The sequence below is a fragment of the Rhinoderma darwinii genome, unplaced genomic scaffold (assembly GCF_050947455.1).
Source record: "Rhinoderma darwinii isolate aRhiDar2 unplaced genomic scaffold, aRhiDar2.hap1 Scaffold_968, whole genome shotgun sequence".
NCBI classification, from domain to species: domain Eukaryota; kingdom Metazoa; phylum Chordata; class Amphibia; order Anura; family Rhinodermatidae; genus Rhinoderma; species Rhinoderma darwinii.
This window is the reverse complement of record NW_027464543.1, coordinates 1,076-18,830: the sequence shown is the minus strand read 5'-3', so window position 1 is coordinate 18,830 and position 17,755 is coordinate 1,076. Positions and strand designations below refer to the sequence as shown.

The 17,755-nt window shown below is 44.5% G+C and overlaps 2 non-coding genes and 1 pseudogene across 2 annotated transcripts; all 3 read right to left on the bottom strand.

Moving 5' to 3' along the window:
- Nucleotides 1–1,721: 1,721 nt before the first annotated feature.
- LOC142734235 (U2 spliceosomal RNA) lies at nucleotides 1,722–1,913 on the bottom strand. The gene has a single exon (XR_012880233.1). It is a non-coding gene; the product is annotated as a U2 spliceosomal RNA (small nuclear RNA).
- Nucleotides 1,914–8,695: 6,782 nt separating this feature from the next.
- On the bottom strand, nucleotides 8,696–8,916 carry LOC142734236 (U2 spliceosomal RNA; annotated as a pseudogene).
- Nucleotides 8,917–15,436: 6,520 nt separating this feature from the next.
- On the bottom strand, nucleotides 15,437–15,628 carry LOC142734239 (U2 spliceosomal RNA). Its single transcript, XR_012880234.1, has one exon. It is a non-coding gene; the product is annotated as a U2 spliceosomal RNA (small nuclear RNA).
- Nucleotides 15,629–17,755: the final 2,127 nt, after the last annotated feature.

The window sequence follows — 17,755 nt, the reverse complement described above, 5'->3', positions numbered from 1 at the left end:
CTGATACTTTTGGATTGTACATATGCACTATTATCATTTTTTTCTTCAACATAAATAAAGGTTCAACTTTAACTTTCCTCATTATTTCTGGATCTTCCTTCAACTTCATCCTTTCCAGATCCGCAAACACACGTTGGCACATATGGGCAGAAGAGAAAGTAACATCATAAATACCTTGTTTGGGGAAGTCTTGCAACCCCAAGATATCTGTTACCTTTAGATACGAAATCTTCTGTATAATCTCCAACACGATGGCATCTAGTCCAATTTCCTCACGATCTTCCACCGCAACGTACAGCCGCACTGAGTCCTCGAGTCCTCGAGACATCTTGTCGCAATTTTACAGGTCAACTTCTTTGCCAACCCGCGATCACCCCCGAAATAACCCAGGGCCCCCCGCAAGGAAGGCCCTGATCACCACCTTCTGACTCCAACCAGCAGAGGTTTCCCACCACCGATCTTAGCCAAAAGGCCGAGAAGCGATAACCCGAACGGGCCGCGCGTTGCCCGAGCCTGCCCGATACTGCTGTTCAGCCCTTGCAGCGATTCAGCCTACTTCTAGGCAATTCCATGGGGCCCTGCAGGCTCACACACTCACAGCTACACGGGAGGTGAATAAAGGCCGGAGAGGAAGCCAGACAGGATTTGCTTCTTTTGCTTGCACCACAATGCAGTGCTGAAAGAGGAGGAATCTACATAAAAACGCCTTCCTGGCAACGCCCAAATGCCCTGCTGCCATGCAGATAAACACTGGCAGCGGCAGCAAGTGCATGCCCACAGCCACCCCTTGTTCCTTCACACCTTGTATCAGCTGTAATCCAGTCCAGTCCAGTGCTGCCTGCTGAGCAGCACTGACCAACACTGCCTGGGCCCAGGCTTTTATCTCTGAGGCCCCATTATGATGTCAGAAAGCTGGCTCTGGCTCCTCAGGGCTCCACTATGACACGTGCAAAGTTCCGTCTGAACTTTATATAAGACGGTGCGGCTCAGTCAGTCACTCAGTGTTGCCTGAGAGGGCAACACTGTAACAGCCGGCCGCCGCCAGGCTGTCTTTTTTTGCACAGCTAGTTGCCTCCAGGAGGCCACAAGAGGGAGACAAGGGACTGCAAAATGGAAAATAAGCATCCACCAACTTTACAGACAACTTCTCCTTGCTCCTACAACCTCCATCCTTGCACAGTTTGTTATTCTTCTAGGTAACATAGTAACAAATCCAAATTGCTGCTCTCTTTGTAGGCAAGCAAGGCTTTGTTGCAACTGCAATTCTTACTCCTTCTTGAAATGTAGGGACGACAGTACATTCCATCACATCCATCTAGTGTACACAGGTAGGTCCATTGTGGCGGGCGGGCGGGCGGCTTTAATGGCTGTTTGCTGTTCCCCTACTCCACTCCACTATTTGACTGTGGTGCTGCATCAATCAGTGGCTGGCTCAGGTGCAGCTCTTTAACTTACCTAAAAGGGAGGGCGGAGAGAAGACAAGGAAGGTGAATGAGCTGTTCCAATGTGAAATGCCGGAAACACAGACACACAGACGACACAAAACAAGAGGTGGCAATGTATTCATTAATTGCATTTAATCAATTAGCTCATTATCACTCATGCATTGTCCAACAGGTGTTGAAATAATGGGATTAAAAGGGGAGATCCCTTCAGAAAGACAGAAACAATGGCAAACACAAAAAACACTTTTGGAATCTGATTTTAGTCAATACATAAGGAAAGGGTGCACCGGTCCTGGAAATACTGCAATACCAGGTCAATGCGTGGAGTGGACAGAGCAAGCTCTATTTCCATCTCCCTGTTCTAAAAATCCATTTAATATATGGTCCCCAGATAGGGGACGTATCAGATATTAAACTGATAAGAACAGATAAGGTTTCAACAAAGTTTTTTATTGGCAAAAATAATATATTTTACAGACTTTTTTTAAAATTGAAACCACAAGATAAAATCAACAGCATAATACATGAATATTCATACATTTAAATGAATACAAAAGTAATAATAATAAGACCAGTAATACAGATGTTATAATAAAAGTACAGAACAATAGCAGGATAAAATTTATACAGGGCATAAAAGACATAAAAGAATAAAACCATTTTTATTTACAATGTTATGGTATTCCACATTTGCAAACACCACATGGATGTTGCTTCTTTTACCCCTAGCTGCTTTTTGTCCCTAAGATAATAAATATACATTTCACTTAGGGCATATTTCACACAATTTTTAACGTCAATAAAATCATGTTTAAAAAGCAGAATGTTCCTAACCTTCCAGATGGCATTCTTAAAACAGTTTAAAATGATCCAACAGACCATTTGCTGTTTAAAACTTGGGCAGTTAAAAAGACCATAAAACACGTATTCAAATTTAAGATCTTTAAGACCGCAGGCCCATTTCAGCAATGGGCCTACCTTCCTCCAAACCTCCTGTGCATATGGGCAGTTCCAAAACAGGTGCATTACCGTCTCGTCGTCACCACACCTGTCTCTCGGGCACTTGGCTCTCGCCACCAGTCCTCGCCTATGCTGGAATTCACGAGTAGGGAGGCACTGGTGAACGATTGCCCAGGCAAGGTCCTTGTGCACATTTGCCATAAATTTCCCGAAAACGTTCCGCCACACCACCTTGGACCTTGCCTGTGAGAAATTTGAAACTGCCAGTGTATCCTCCTGCCGCCTACAGGAGAGTGACACTTTTTTCTGGTCCCCCAATATGTCAGGCTCCAATTCTTGGAGACCTAGGAGCCTGACAGTTTTTTCGAGCACCGCATATTGTTTTGGGGGACACAGAAGCACAGGAGAATTCAAAGGGACACGAAACCATCGTTTAAAAATCATGCCCGTAGCGTACTTTAAAAAGTAGCTAAAAATACCATCAGAATTATACATTTTAAAACAGAAGCAAAAGTATTTAATGTAAAAGAAGTTAAAAAGGTTAGGAACATCTCTCCCGCCATTGTCCTTACATCTGTACATAAAATCACGTTTTAGTTTTTCCATTTTGGAACCCCATAAAAACATAAAACAGATCCTGGTCACTTTTTTAATATATAAAATTGTTGGAGGGAAAACCATAGCTACATAAAGCATTATGGGTAATAAAACAGATTTAATTATTAAAACTTTTCCCTCCATGGTGAGATTTCTCAAATTCCACATTAAAACCTTTTTTTCCATTTTGGCAATTACTGAATCCCAATTGGGTCTCCCATCGTTTTCTTGATTAAAAACAATTCCTAAAATTTTTATCTGATCCTGCTGCATGTTAACTCCTGGTGTCACAGAGGAATCCCATACACCAGTATAAAAACAGTCACACTTATCAACGTTTAATTTAAAACCAGAGGCTTCACAAAAAAAGCCGGTGTTCCTCAATGCCCGTCTCATAGAAGCGGCGTCTGGGCATAGGACGGTGGCGTCATCCATATAGCCTAGGATTTTTACCTGGTTCCCCCTTCCTCCAGGTATGGGCACGCCTCTGATGACTTTATCATCTCTTATTAGGGTGAACAGAGGTTCTATGGCACAAATAAAAAGGAGCGGAGACAACGGGCACCCCTGTTTCACCCCTGATAAAAGAGGAACACCTTTACTTAAAAATCCGTTGATAGAAATTTGGCTAAAACAGGATCGATATAAAAGCTTAATACGTGTTAAAATAATTTCAGGAACAGCCATCTTTTTAAGAACCATAAAAAGATATTCATGGGAGACCCGGTCAAAAGCCTTCTCGAAATCTAAGGATAAAATAGCAAGGCTTTGACCCCTTTCTTTAAAATACCAAATGATGTCACGTAAAATATTCAGGGACTCAGTAATTGACCTCCCAGGTACCCCACATACCTGGTTTGGATGGATTAATTTATGAATAAAAGGTTTAAAACGGATTGTTATTAGTTTAGCTAAAATTTTACAATCAACGTTTAAAAGAGTAATAGGGCGCCAGTTTTTTAACTGGTCCCTCTCACCTTTTTTAAAAATTAAGGACACAATCCCCCTCCTCCAGGAAGGGGGCAGCTCTTCAGTAATAAAAACTTCCTTATACAATAAAAACATGTCATTCTTTAAAATTTCCCAAAAAGCATGATAAAATTCGATGGGCAGACCATCTTCCCCAGGAGCTTTCCCATTAGAAAAACTTTTAAAAGCAAATAAAAGTTCCTCCAAGGTAATATTACGGGATAAAACTTCCTGGTCTAAAATATCTAGCTTGGCATCAAGGGAATTAAGAACATGTTCTAAAAAGGAAGGATCAATATTTTTCTTGTTAAAAAGAGATTGGTAGAAATTAAAAGCAGAATTTAAAATGCCGACCATAGTGGTTTCTCCTTCAAGGTTTAAAATGACATCTCGTTTATCCATTACCTTTTTGAAGAAGAACCGGGAACACTTCTCGCCATCCTCGAGGTGCTTTACATGTGAATTAAAAATTATTTGTTTCCCTTTCTCTTCTATGGCATGTTTTATTTCAGCTTTAAGATTTAAGATATCATCATCAACATCCATACCAATCTCCTTCAATTTAAAAAGTACATGTAAACGTTTATTAAGAACATAAAACCATTGTTTTTTCTCTTTTGCTTTCTTCTTACCTGCTCGAATAAAAAAAGCTCTGATTTTGGGTTTAATGCCCTCCCACCAGTGTAGCATAGGCTGACTGGGCGCTCTATGGGACTGCCAACACTGGTAGGTCCGCACAAACTCCTCTTTAATGATGGGGTCCTCCAGGAGTGTGGTGTTTAGTCTCCAGGGACCCCTACAAGCTTTTTGCTCTCCCTCTAGCTCCAGGTGCACTGAAAGGAGCTTGTGATCAGATAAAATATTTGTTAAAAGCAAACATTTTTTGGGAATAAAACTATTGGAAGTGAAAATAAAATCAATTCTGGAGCTCACTCTTCCATTGGACCAGGTGGGGCCTGGGTCCGCAGGCAAGAGTTCCCTCCAGCAATCTTTCAATTTAAAATCACCAATAAAATTCTTGAGCAGGTAAGAAGTACGGTCAATTTTTCGATTAAAATCCCCACCCTGCCGGTGTTCTCCATCTCGCACACAGTTAAAATCACCACCCACCAGCAGGGGGGTAGACCCAACACAAAACAATGGTAAAATCTCTAATAGTTCTGCCCTCTCCTGTTTGGTAGGAGGGGCATAAACGTTTAAAACACGAATTAAAATTCCATTAAAAAGCAAATGCATTAAAATAGCTCTGCCGGGCATGATTTCAGTCACTGTTTGGATGGAGATAAAACGACCTCGGCAGAGCAATCCAACCCCCGCAGAGCGACAGTCATTTCCACCAGACCAGACTGAGGGGCCTAGTTTCCAGTCCATCTTTAAATCTTGATATTCCAAGTCATTAGGGATTCCACATTCTTGAAGCAGGCAAAGGTCAAAGTCCACAGTCTCTAAAAATGAAAATAAAGCAGTCCTGCGGACAGGGCTCTTTAGGGACCTCACATTTAGTGAGGCGACTTTGATAGGAACCAACATAGTCTTAGTTGAGGTCAGGGTCCGAACCAGAAGAGTCGTACTCGGAGATCAGCTGCGAGTCTGGACCCCCTTTTTGAGGGGTCAATAAATCTTGGATGTTGGTAGGGTCAGAGCCAGATACGTGGGCGGCTCCAACCCCCACACTGCTCTCATCCGAACTCCGATAGGCAGCTTTCCTCCGAACTCCGGACTCCTCTTCCTCTCGCTGTCTCTTTGCAGAATGGCTCCTATCTATCTCCTCGAAGTCGCTCTCACCCATCTCTGGCCCCTGGCTGAAGATATCGCTGATGTCCTTCCTGGGCAGCTGCACAGGGGCCTGTGAGGTCCCATCACTCTTGGCAACCTTTGCCTGCTTACGGGGAGCCTTCATCGCAAGCCCCTCCACAACTGCAGTGGAGGAACTTTGCTCCGACCCCCCCGTTGACCGGAAATGGTCAAAACGAGGCTCCAATCCAACATATTTTAGGGTTTTCTTAATGGAGCCCTCGTCTGACACAGAGTGTCTCCGCTCCATGCCCACACTCTTGGGACAGGCGTCAGGTCCTACTGCAGAACCTACGGAGCCACGACGCCTGTCGCTAACCACTGCCTCAACAGGGTCCACTGCAGGCGGAGCAGAGGACCTGTTTGCAGAGGTGCCGGTCAACTTATGTCCAGCAGAGTCAGAATTCCTCCTGCTCTGCCTGGACCCGGTGGAATCCCTATGGCCGTCCCTCGAGGCTGACATCGGTGGGCCCCCCGATGGAGCTGTGAAGGACTTTGGCCTGGACCCCTCAGTCGTCAATGCTCGTTTTGGGGCATTACCAGCGGCGTCTGCACATGTTGCAAACTGCCGCTCTGGCCCTGGTCTGGGTGGCCCAGATTTCGCTCTGCGGGGGCAATCTTTAAAAGCATGCCCAGTCATGCCGCACAGATTGCACAACACCTCGGAACTGCATTTTGCCGCTACGTGTCCAACCTGGCCACACCTGTTACACTGCACCACATGGGGCCGGTCACAATGTTCTCTGGTGTGGCCATATCTCAAGCAGTTCCGGCAGGCTATTGGCATCTGGGGGTAAAATAGGAATCCTCGATTCTTCCCAATGGCAAAGTTCTGGGGTGGGTGATGTAAGCCTCCAATGCCATTGGGATCCTGGCGGAACTTCACCCAATATTTTCTTTTGCCATTCCAGAAGCTCTGGGTGTTCAAGATTTTATGTGAGAAGCGGACCTCCCTGCAGTAACGACTGAGGAAGGTTTCAATGTCACACTCTGAGACAAATGGACTGAACATGCACATCACGAGCGGGACTTCTTCCTCCCCGTAGAGGAATAAAAAGTTCAGTCCATTTAGCCGCTCCTCACTCTGGTCCGCATCAGACAATCTTTTGTGCATGTTGTCGCAACATGCCGCGGCCGTAAAGGATACGGTGTACCGACCGCGGCTTTCCTGGTCGTTGAGACACAGGATGTCCGCCCGCTTGAGCCCCAGGAAGTCCAGCAGAATCACCTCCACAATGAAGCGAAGGTTCTTCCGCTGGCGATGGCCTTCTTCCACCTCGATGCGGACGGACTGGCGCAACCGGGTGTCCCCGGATGCAAATCCAAATGTAAATGGCATTTTCAGTGCCTGGGGACTAAGCCTGTCCCTTATAGCAGCAAGGGCTCAGATTCCACAATTAAGTGGAACCCTCCCCCAAGGCCAAGGATTAGGGTACCCCAGACACCTACGAAGCCCGATAAACGCCCTCGGAACGCTCTTAGAAAAACGCCTCAAGGCCGGTTGACCTCTTGGGTAAGGCGCGATCGCAACTCGTTGTCCGGGGGCTAAGCCCACTCCCCAAATAGCAGCAAGGGGGTGAAGTCTCTCTGTGAAAAGAGACGATCCCCCAAGGCCAAGGAGCAGGGTACCCCGGACACCTCCCAACAAAACCAGATGCAGAAATACTACACCTGATCTTGCCAAAAGGCCGAGAAGCGATAACCCGAACGGGCCGCGCGTTGCCCGAGCCTGCCCGATACTGCTGTTCAGCCCTTGCAGCGATTCAGCCTACTTCTAGGCAATTCCATGGGGCCCTGCAGGCTCACACACTCACAGCTACACGGGAGGTGAATAAAGGCCGGAGAGGAAGCCAGACAGGATTTGCTTCTTTTGCTTGCACCACAATGCAGTGCTGAAAGAGGAGGAATCTACATAAAAACGCCTTCCTGGCAACGCCCAAATGCCCTGCTGCCATGCAGATAAACACTGGCAGCGGCAGCAAGTGCATGCTCACAGCCACCCCTTGTTCCTTCACACCTTGTATCAGCTGTAATCCAGTCCAGTCCAGTGCTGCCTGCTGAGCAGCACTGACCAACACTGCCTGGGCCCAGGCTTTTATCTCTGAGGCCCCATTATGATGTCAGAAAGCTGGCTCTGGCTCCTCAGGGCTCCACTATGACACGTGCAAAGTTCCGTCTGAACTTTATATAAGACGGTGCGGCTCAGTCAGTCACTCAGTGTTGCCTGAGAGGGCAACACTGCAACAGCCGGCCGCCAGGCTGTCTTTTTTTGCACAGCTAGTTGCCTCCAGGAGGCCACAAGAGGGAGACAAGGGACTGCAAAATGGAAAATAAGCATCCACCAACTTTACAGACAACTTCTCCTTGCTCCTACAACCTCCATCCTTGCACAGTTTGTTATTCTTCTAGGTAACATAGTAACAAATCCAAATTGCTGCTCTCTTTGTAGGCAAGCAAGGCTTTGTTGCAACTGCAATTCTTACTCCTTCTTGAAATGTAGGGACGACAGTACATTCCATCACATCCATCTAGTGTACACAGGTAGGTCCATTGTGGCGGGCGGGCGGCTTTAATGGCTGTTTGCTGTTCCCCTACTCCACTCCACTATTTGACTGTGGTGCTGCATCAATCAGTGGCTGGCTCAGGTGCAGCTCTTTAACTTACCTAAAAGGGAGGGCGGAGAGAAGACAAGGAAGGTGAATGAGCTGTTCCAATGTGAAATGCCGGAAACACAGACACACAGACGACACAAAACAAGAGGTGGCAATGTATTCATTAATTGCATTTAATCAATTAGCTGATTATCACTCATGCATTGTCCAACAGGTGTTGAAATAATGGGATTAAAAGGGGAGATCCCTTCAGAAAGACAGAAACAATGGCAAACACAAAAAACACTTTTGGAATCTGATTTTAGTCAACACATAAGGAAAGGGTGCACCGGTCCTGGAAATACTGCAATACCAGGTCAATGCGTGGAGTGGACAGAGCAAGCTCTATTTCCATCTCCCTGTTCTAAAAATCCATTTAATATATGGTCCCCAGATAGGGGACGTATCAGATATTAAACTGATAAGAACAGATTTTTTTTTAAGTTGGCTACCCCCTCGCGGGGGTGTCAATGATTTATTACTTAAAATTCAAAAAATATTTACAATGAATTACAGCTTTTTACAATGAATTACAGTAATAAAATCAATTTACATAAAAACACATAAAAGGGGACATGGTGGCAAATTCTTATATATTGGAGTTCCATTCTTTTACAAACCATTTATTTGAAAGGGTGGCATTTCTTTTTTTATCTAATAAATAATAAATGTACATCTCGCTAAAACAAAGACCTAAAACATCGTCAACAGATAAAACATCGTGCTTAAAAATCAGGATGTTCCTGGCCTTCCACAGAGCTTCTTTTACGCAGTTCATCGTCTTCCATGCAATAGTCTTTTGGTTCGCGGTTGGGCATCCAAAGAGTCCGTATAAAATCATTTCGTAAGTCAAGTCCTTTAGGTCTGCCATCTTCTTCATTAGAGGGAATATCTTTATCCAAATATGTTTAGTAAAATCGCAAGTCCAAAAAATATGACGCACGGTCTCCTCAGCCTGGCAGCCTTCCCTCGGACAGATGGCAGACCTCGCGAATCCTCTCCTGAATTGGAATGCCCGGCATGGAAGACATTGATGAACGCAGCTCCAGGCCAGGTCCATCTGTGTATTAAAAAGATAAAACACATTAACCATTTTGAAGATAAAAGCACAGCGTTCATTATTAAAATTTTCAATATTAGTGACGACTTCATTTCCTCTTATGTCTTTTATAAGTTTCTTACTGTTTATCATGTCATTAAAATTTTTCCCTTTAAAATTAAACAAGGCCACTATTTTCTCTAAAATCACGTAATTTGCTGGTAGATTAAAAGCATAAGGTGAGGTTAAAACAATTTCAAACCACCCCATCCTTCGCATAAAAACCCCAGTATTAAAACGTAGAAAATAAGACCAATGATGTTGTTTAAAAAGAGAATTAAGACAGAAACAAAAGTACTTGATTAAAAGAAACCTATTAAAATCTGGAAAGTCTTTGCCACCCTTTGGTTTGATTTTCATTACCGTCTCACGTTTAAGTTTCTCCATTCTGGAACTCCAAAAGAAGGTAAAACAAGCTTTAGTAATTTTTCTTAATAAAACCGTGGGAGGAGGGAAAACCATGCTTAAGTATAAAAGCAAAGGTAAAATTATCATTTTAATTATTAAAATTTTTCCCTCCATGGTAAGCTTCCTCATGTTCCACATGCATATTTTTTGATTTACCTTCTGCGCCACCATGTCCCAACTGATAAAACCATTGTCGTACCCACTGAAGGAGACACCTAAAATTTTAATATTATCAGACACAGGAACCGGTATATCTCTAAGAGCCATGCTTCCTATGTTTAAAATATGACTCTTGCTGAAGTTTACTTTAAAACCGGAAGCACAGCAATAAAACTCGATTTGCCTAAGGGTTCTCTGAAGCGACAGGGCGTCCCTACATAAAACCGCCACATCATCCATGTACCCCACTGCTTTGGCCTCTACGCCGCCTCCCCCGGGCAGGGGGACTCCACGGATACACTTATCGCGGCGAATTGCGCATAACAGAGGCTCCAATGCACATATAAAAAGCAGTGGGGACAAGGGACACCCCTGCTTCACCCCAGAGTTTAAAAATACGTCCTGTGTCTTAAAACCATTCACTAAAATTTTGCTGGTGCATTCTCTGTAAAAGGCTTTTATAGATAATAAAAATCCTTCAGGTATACCCATACGTTCTAAAACCTTAAAAAGATAAAAATGAGAGACACGGTCGAACGCCTTCTCAAAGTCTATAGATAAAATGGCTAATTTAACTTTTCTAGACCTCATGTCCTCAATCATGTCTTTTATTAGGTTTAAATTATCCCAGATGCTGCGGCCTGGCACCCCACACACGTGGTCAGAGTGTATAATGTGGGGTATTATGGCTTTTAATCTATTTGCACATATTTTAGCCATAATTTTATAGTCGCTATTTAGAAGGGTTATTGGTCTCCAATTCTTTAAAACTGCGATGTCACCCGTCTTATACAGCAGGGAGACCTCACCCTTCCGCCAGGACTTAGGCAGCATCTTGGAATTAAAAACATCAGAAAAAAGGTTAAAAAGATCCTCTTTTAAAATGTCATAAAATTTTACATAAAACTCACTGGGTATACCGTCCGGTCCGGGAACTTTCCCTGTTTTAAAACTCTTAACAGTTTCTAAAACCTCCTGCTCCGTCAGCTCCTGTAATAAAAAATTCTGGGAGACAGGGTCTAAAACAGTAGTAATCTCCTTCAGTGAGTCACGCATAAAATTATGATCCACAGGCTTAACATTAAAAAGGTCAGTGTAAAACTCATGAACTTTACTTAAAAGACCCTGTACATCTGACACCCCTTCTATATTTTTGATAATTGCCTTTTTGTTATTTATTTTCTTAAAAAAGTACCTGGAGCAGGTCTCGTTCTCCTCCACATGTTGTATTTTTGAACGGAATATAATCTCTTTACCTTTCTGCTCCAGGCACTGGGCTATCTCCTTTTTCAAATTGGTGATGTCATCTTTAACGTCTATGTCATGATCTTGCATTTTGTACAGGGTCTGCAGACGGGTATTGAGAATTTTAAAAAAAGCGTATTTCTCTTTGGCTTTCGCCACGCTTTTCTTAATAAAAAAATCTTTTATTTTCTTTTTCATTTTCTCCCACCATGCACTGATGGGAGTACGTGTGTCTCTTACCCGCCTGCTTTCTTGGTAAAATTCAATAAAATCTGCTAAAACCTGTGGATCGTCTAAAAGGGAAACATTCATCTTCCAGGACTTTTTACATACAATATTATTAAGATCATGCTTTACTTTAAAAGATAAAAGCCTGTGATCTGAAAACACATTGGTTAAAACTTCACAATTAAAAGGCAGTAAATTTTCAGAACAAAAGATAAAATCAATCCTGGAGCTACAGGTGGCGTTGCTCCAGGTAACGCCGGCTTCCTCTGGACTGCTCCTGTTACATTCTTTGTATATGTCTTTTAATTTAAAATCAGTCACGATATCCTTGAGCAGTCCAGAGGTCTTGTCATAGTTCCTACTCGTACTGTTGGTAAGCCGGCGTTCTCCTCTCAGGATACAATTAAAATCACCTGCGAGGATAAAAGGCTCAGATGTGTTGATAAAAAGCGTTAAAATCTCCAGCATCCTCGCTCTTTCGTTCATTTCTGGTGATCCGTAAAAATTAAAAAACTGCCACTTTACACCATCAATAAAAGCTTTAACCATTAAAATACGTCCTGGTAAGATTTCTTGAATAAAATCAATTAAAACGTTTCCCTTAAAAAGAATGGCGACCCCTGCTGATCTGGACTCGTTGGATCCAGACCAGACGGATGGACCATACTTCCAATCCTTTTTGTAATTTTCATATCTCATTGTATGGGGAATGCCGCACTCCTGCAGGAAAAATACAGAGGCTGCCAGGCAAGATAAAAAATTGAAGAGAGCAACCCTTCTCACTTTTGACTTGGCGCCCCTCACGTTGAGGGAGATTCCCATGAGCTCAGACATCGTGGAGAGTTAAAGCAAAATTCTGATTTTAAAATAATAAATAATAGGCGTACTTAAAATCAGATTGCTCCTCCACCAGCAATACCCGAAACCTCACTTGAACTCATGGCCCCGCCCTCATCCGACTCAACTGAAAAGAGGGACGAGGCAGGAGAAGAACTACTGTCGCTGAGAGCTGAGCCAGCAACACTCACCTCGTACACGGGGAGCCCAGACTCGCACAGCCTCACCTGGGTCTCTCTCGGTTGACCGACTGGGTCCATGTCTGGTGGGTCCCCCAAGGGCCCCGCCTCTCCCCCCTGGGCCCGTGAAGGCCGGTCTAGAGGGGGAGGTTGTGCGCATGGCGGGGTGTCCGATAATACGGAGGGAGCAGTGCCCGTCCTCCTCACCAGTCCAGGCGAGGAGGGGGTCCCAGGAGGAGCCACATCTTTCCGCACGGACGTATCCATCTGCTCCTCCCCTGTCTCCCTCCTACTGGCACGCTCTTGCTTCCCCTTTTTACGGGGACCCACCTGTACCCAGTTTTCTCCTTCCGAGTCGGTCTCTAGAGACCCAGGATTAGGAGCAGGCCCGGCACCGCCTGAGCAACCAGCCGTCTGGGATGCCACAGATTCATCGATGGCCTGCTTCCTCTTGGCCTGCCGTTTTTCCTTGGCGCTGGGATCCATTTTATCCCCTGAGGTTACTGGCTGAGAGGCACCTGTTTTCGCTTCGGCTGGCCGTACCCTTGAAGCCCAGGTACCTCTCTGCTCTTTCGCCGCAACAGCTTGTTCTCCTCCTTGAGGACGGGACTGCTCTGCTGGTGGAGCACGTGGGGGCACCTCGGGTTGCTCATCTTCTTCGCCTCGGTACCTTTGTGGACAAGCATAATAAAGATGACCAGTTTTTTGACAAAAATTGCATTTTTTCTCTCCTGTACATTCTCTCATTGTGTGTTGTTTACTTCCACAGTTCCTGCAGGTGACATCGCAGTTAAAACTGGTATGTCCATAGGTACCGCAGGCCCTGCAGAAGTTTGGCATTCCTGAGAAATAGAGGTCGCCATTCACATTCCCAAGTTTAAAACGAGCAGGTGGTAGCTTCGTTTCTTGGGTGGAGGGGTCCTTTATTAGCGTAACAATAAATTTCCATTTGACGGTCCACACACCGCACTCGTTCATAACTCTCCCCAGCAGCTTAACGTTCTTAAAGTATGCAGCAAGAAACGCTGCCACTTCCTGATCTTTCACGTATGGGGAATACATTTTAATCACTACGAGTTTGGTTACTTCAAAAGCGTGTTCAATTACCTGGACTCCCAAGGCCATGAGTTCACCTTGTTGCCTCTCAGCTTTTCCCATGGCATCACGGAGGATTCCTTCTCCCATAAAGGTTACATCGTACACTCCACGCCTTGGGTAGTCCTGGATCGCCAAAATCTCGTTCTTGTGGACCGCCAACCGCTTTTCCAAAATATCGTGGACAAGGAACTTGAGACCACGAGGACCGCCTCCACCCTCTGCCAAGATAAATCTTGCAGTATTCCGCAACCGGGCGTATACCGGCACCGCATCAGGTCCGCCTGCCATTTGCGTGGCCAGGTCGGTACCGCACAGCTTGCGCTGCGCCCTTTGGGTTCAAGGAGACACACCAAAGGGCTGGGGGGGGATCGCAACTCGTTGCTCAGGACTAAGCCTCTCTCCCAAATAGCAGCACGGGGGTGAAGTCCAGGCGAACCTGGACGATCCCCCGAGGCCGAGAGAGAGGGTACCTGAGCACCTTCTGACTAAAAACCTCCTGTATAAATACACTTGGTCTTAGCCAAAAGGCCGAGAAGCGATAACCCGAACGGGCCGCGCGTTGCCCGAGCCTGCCCGATACTGCTGTTCAGCCCTTGCAGCGATTCAGCCTACTTCTAGGCAATTCCATGGGGCCCTGCAGGCTCACACACTCACAGCTACACGGGAGGTGAATAAAGGCCGGAGAGGAAGCCAGACAGGATTTGCTTCTTTTGCTTGCACCACAATGCAGTGCTGAAAGAGGAGGAATCTACATAAAAACGCCTTCCTGGCAACGCCCAAATTCCCTGCTGCCATGCAGATAAACACTGGCAGCGGCAGCAAGTGCATGCCCACAGCCACCCCTTGTTCCTTCACACCTTGTATCAGCTGTAATCCAGTCCAGTCCAGTGCTGCCTGCTGAGCAGCACTGACCAACACTGCCTGGGCCCAGGCTTTTATCTCTGAGGCCCCATTATGATGTCAGAAAGCTGGCTCTGGCTCCTCAGGGCTCCACTATGACACGTGCAAAGTTCCGTCTGAACTTTATATAAGACGGTGCGGCTCAGTCAGTCACTCAGTGTTGCCTGAGAGGGCAACACTGCAACAGCCGGCCGCCAGGCTGTCTTTTTTTGCACAGCTAGTTGCCTCCAGGAGGCCACAAGAGGGAGACAAGGGACTGCAAAATGGAAAATAAGCATCCACCAACTTTACAGACAACTTCTCCTTGCTCCTACAACCTCCATCCTTGCACAGTTTGTTATTCTTCTAGGTAACATAGTAACAAATCCAAATTGCTGCTCTCTTTGTAGGCAAGCAAGGCTTTGTTGCAACTGCAATTCTTACTCCTTCTTGAAATGTAGGGACGACAGTACATTCCATCACATCCATCTAGTGTACACAGGTAGGTCCATTGTGGCGGGCGGGCGGGCGGCTTTAATGGCTGTTTGCTGTTCCCCTACTCCACTCCACTATTTGACTGTGGTGCTGCATCAATCAGTGGCTGGCTCAGGTGCAGCTCTTTAACTTACCTAAAAGGGAGGGCGGAGATAAGACAAGGAAGGTGAATGAGCTGTTCCAATGTGAAATGCCGGAAACACAGACACACAGACGACACAAAACAAGAGGTGGCAATGTATTCATTAATTGCATTTAATCAATTAGCTCATTATCACTCATGCATTGTCCAACAGGTGTTGAAATAATGGGATTAAAAGGGGAGATCCCTTCAGAAAGACAGAAACAATGGCAAACACAAAAAACACTTTTGGAATCTGATTTTACATAAGGAAAGGGTGCACCGGTCCTGGAAATACTGCAATACCAGGTCAATGCGTGGAGTGGACAGAGCAAGCTCTATTTCCATCTCCCTGTTCTAAAAATCCATTTAATATATGGTCCCCAGATAGGGGACGTATCAGATATTAAACTGATAAGAACAGATTTTTTTTTTTTTTTTTTTTTAAACCCTCAGATAGGGTTGAGAGTACATACATCTATACTCTCTGTGATACTGGTACTCGTATACCTCATCACCCTGTCATCACCAGGCTTTATTACATATTCATTAATTACATAACATTTATAACATACATAATACAGGCATGAAAAAAATCAATACAGGTCAACAACATCTAGCCATTTTTTGACCTTCCAGATTCCCTCCGCATCCATCCCACCCTTTTTTTTATCCCACAAAAAACAAACATAAAGTTTACCTAACACCATCCTAACACTGTCATTCACACTCAATTCCTTTCTCCTATACACGTAGACATTCCTCACATCCCACAAAACTTTTTTAATACACGCCAAGAACAGCCACAGTACTCTCTCCTTCACACCACCACATACACTCAACCCAAACATCAAACACTCGAATGTCATGAAATTAACCCCCGTTAGTTCTTTACATAAAGGCCCCAACCTCTTAATAACGTCTCTCGCAAACTTACAGTTCCAAAACAAATGGACAATATTTTCACACCCATTACAACTCTCTCTTGGACATCTTTCTTCTCTCACAAGACCCCTATTTCTCTGAAATTCACGCACAGGCAACACACCATGCAAACTCTGCCATACTATTTCTCTCTGTTTGTTTGACATACCATCCATTCTAATTTTCTTCCACACCCTTTGCACATCACCACCTCTCACAGTATTTATCCCGCTCACTACTTCCTTACCCTCAATCATTCTCAAAACCACCCGTTTATTTTTCAACACATTCTTTTCAACTTCTCGCAACTCAAACTTCTCCAAGAACTTCACTACCCACTCATACCACTTGGGAATTTCACCCGACACAGGTTTATTCAAACCAGGCTGATACCATTTCAGCCTAACAAAAATTCTTCCGCCCAAATATTTAGACATACAAGACACCTTCCGATCCCTATCAATTATTACCAATAAAAATACCAACATATTAACTCCAAAATATACTTCTAAATTTGGAAAACTCATCCCACCATTTTTCCAACTTTTCACCACCACCTCTCTTCTCAACCGTTCCATTTTGGAACCCCAGAAAAAAATAAATAAAACCCTATTTACTCTCCTCAAGCACATATAATCTGGTGGAAAAATCATTGCAATGTACAAAAAAATAGGCAATACCACACTTTTGATCACCACAATTTTCCCTATGAAAGAAAGGCTTCTCAACTTCCAAAAATTTAGCCTGACCTCTACTTTCTTTTTTGCATCCTCCCAACTTTCCCTCCCATCTAGTTTATCATCAAATTTAACCCCCAAGATCTTAATAGGACCAGTCACTTTATTTACTCCCACATCATCTGACATCTCCCTGCTACCAAAACATTTACATTCACTCTTCAACCAATTGACCTTAAAGGCAGATGCTCCACAAAAAATAGACACTAACAACTTAACTCTCTTCACCGAACATTCAGAATCACACACCACACACACATCATCCATATAACCACTCACCTTTACTTGTCTTCCATCACTACCGGGCAAAAAAACTCCCCTTACTACTTTGTCACGCCTAATAAGACAAAGCAACGGCTCTATTGCGCAAATAAAGACAACAGGTGACAGTGGACATCCCTGTCTAACACCAGAACAAACATTCACTCTCCTTCCTAATCTTCCATTTACAAGCACACTACTATATATTCCCTGATACAAACTTCTCACTCTTCCAACAAAATCACTCGGAAACCCCATACGTAACAATACTCTGAACAAAAAATTATGTGCCAACCTATCGTACGCCTTCTCAAAATCTAGAGACAGCACAAACACATCCTTCTTTCTACTCTTACAATCCCACAAACAATCTCTCAACAAACACAGACACTCTTGGATACGACGCCCTGGCACAGCACAGAACTGATCATCCCCCACTACACTCTCAACAACACTCTTCATCCTATTTGCAATCATTTTTGCATATATTTTATAGTCACAATTAAGTAGACTTATTGGACGCCAATTTTTCAAGTTTCTTATATCCCCTTTCTTTGGGATCAAGACCACCACACCACTCTTCATACCCTTTGCAATTTCCATATGCTCCCACATATATTCACACACTCTCACAACATCCTTCCCTATGACCTTCCACATCACACGATA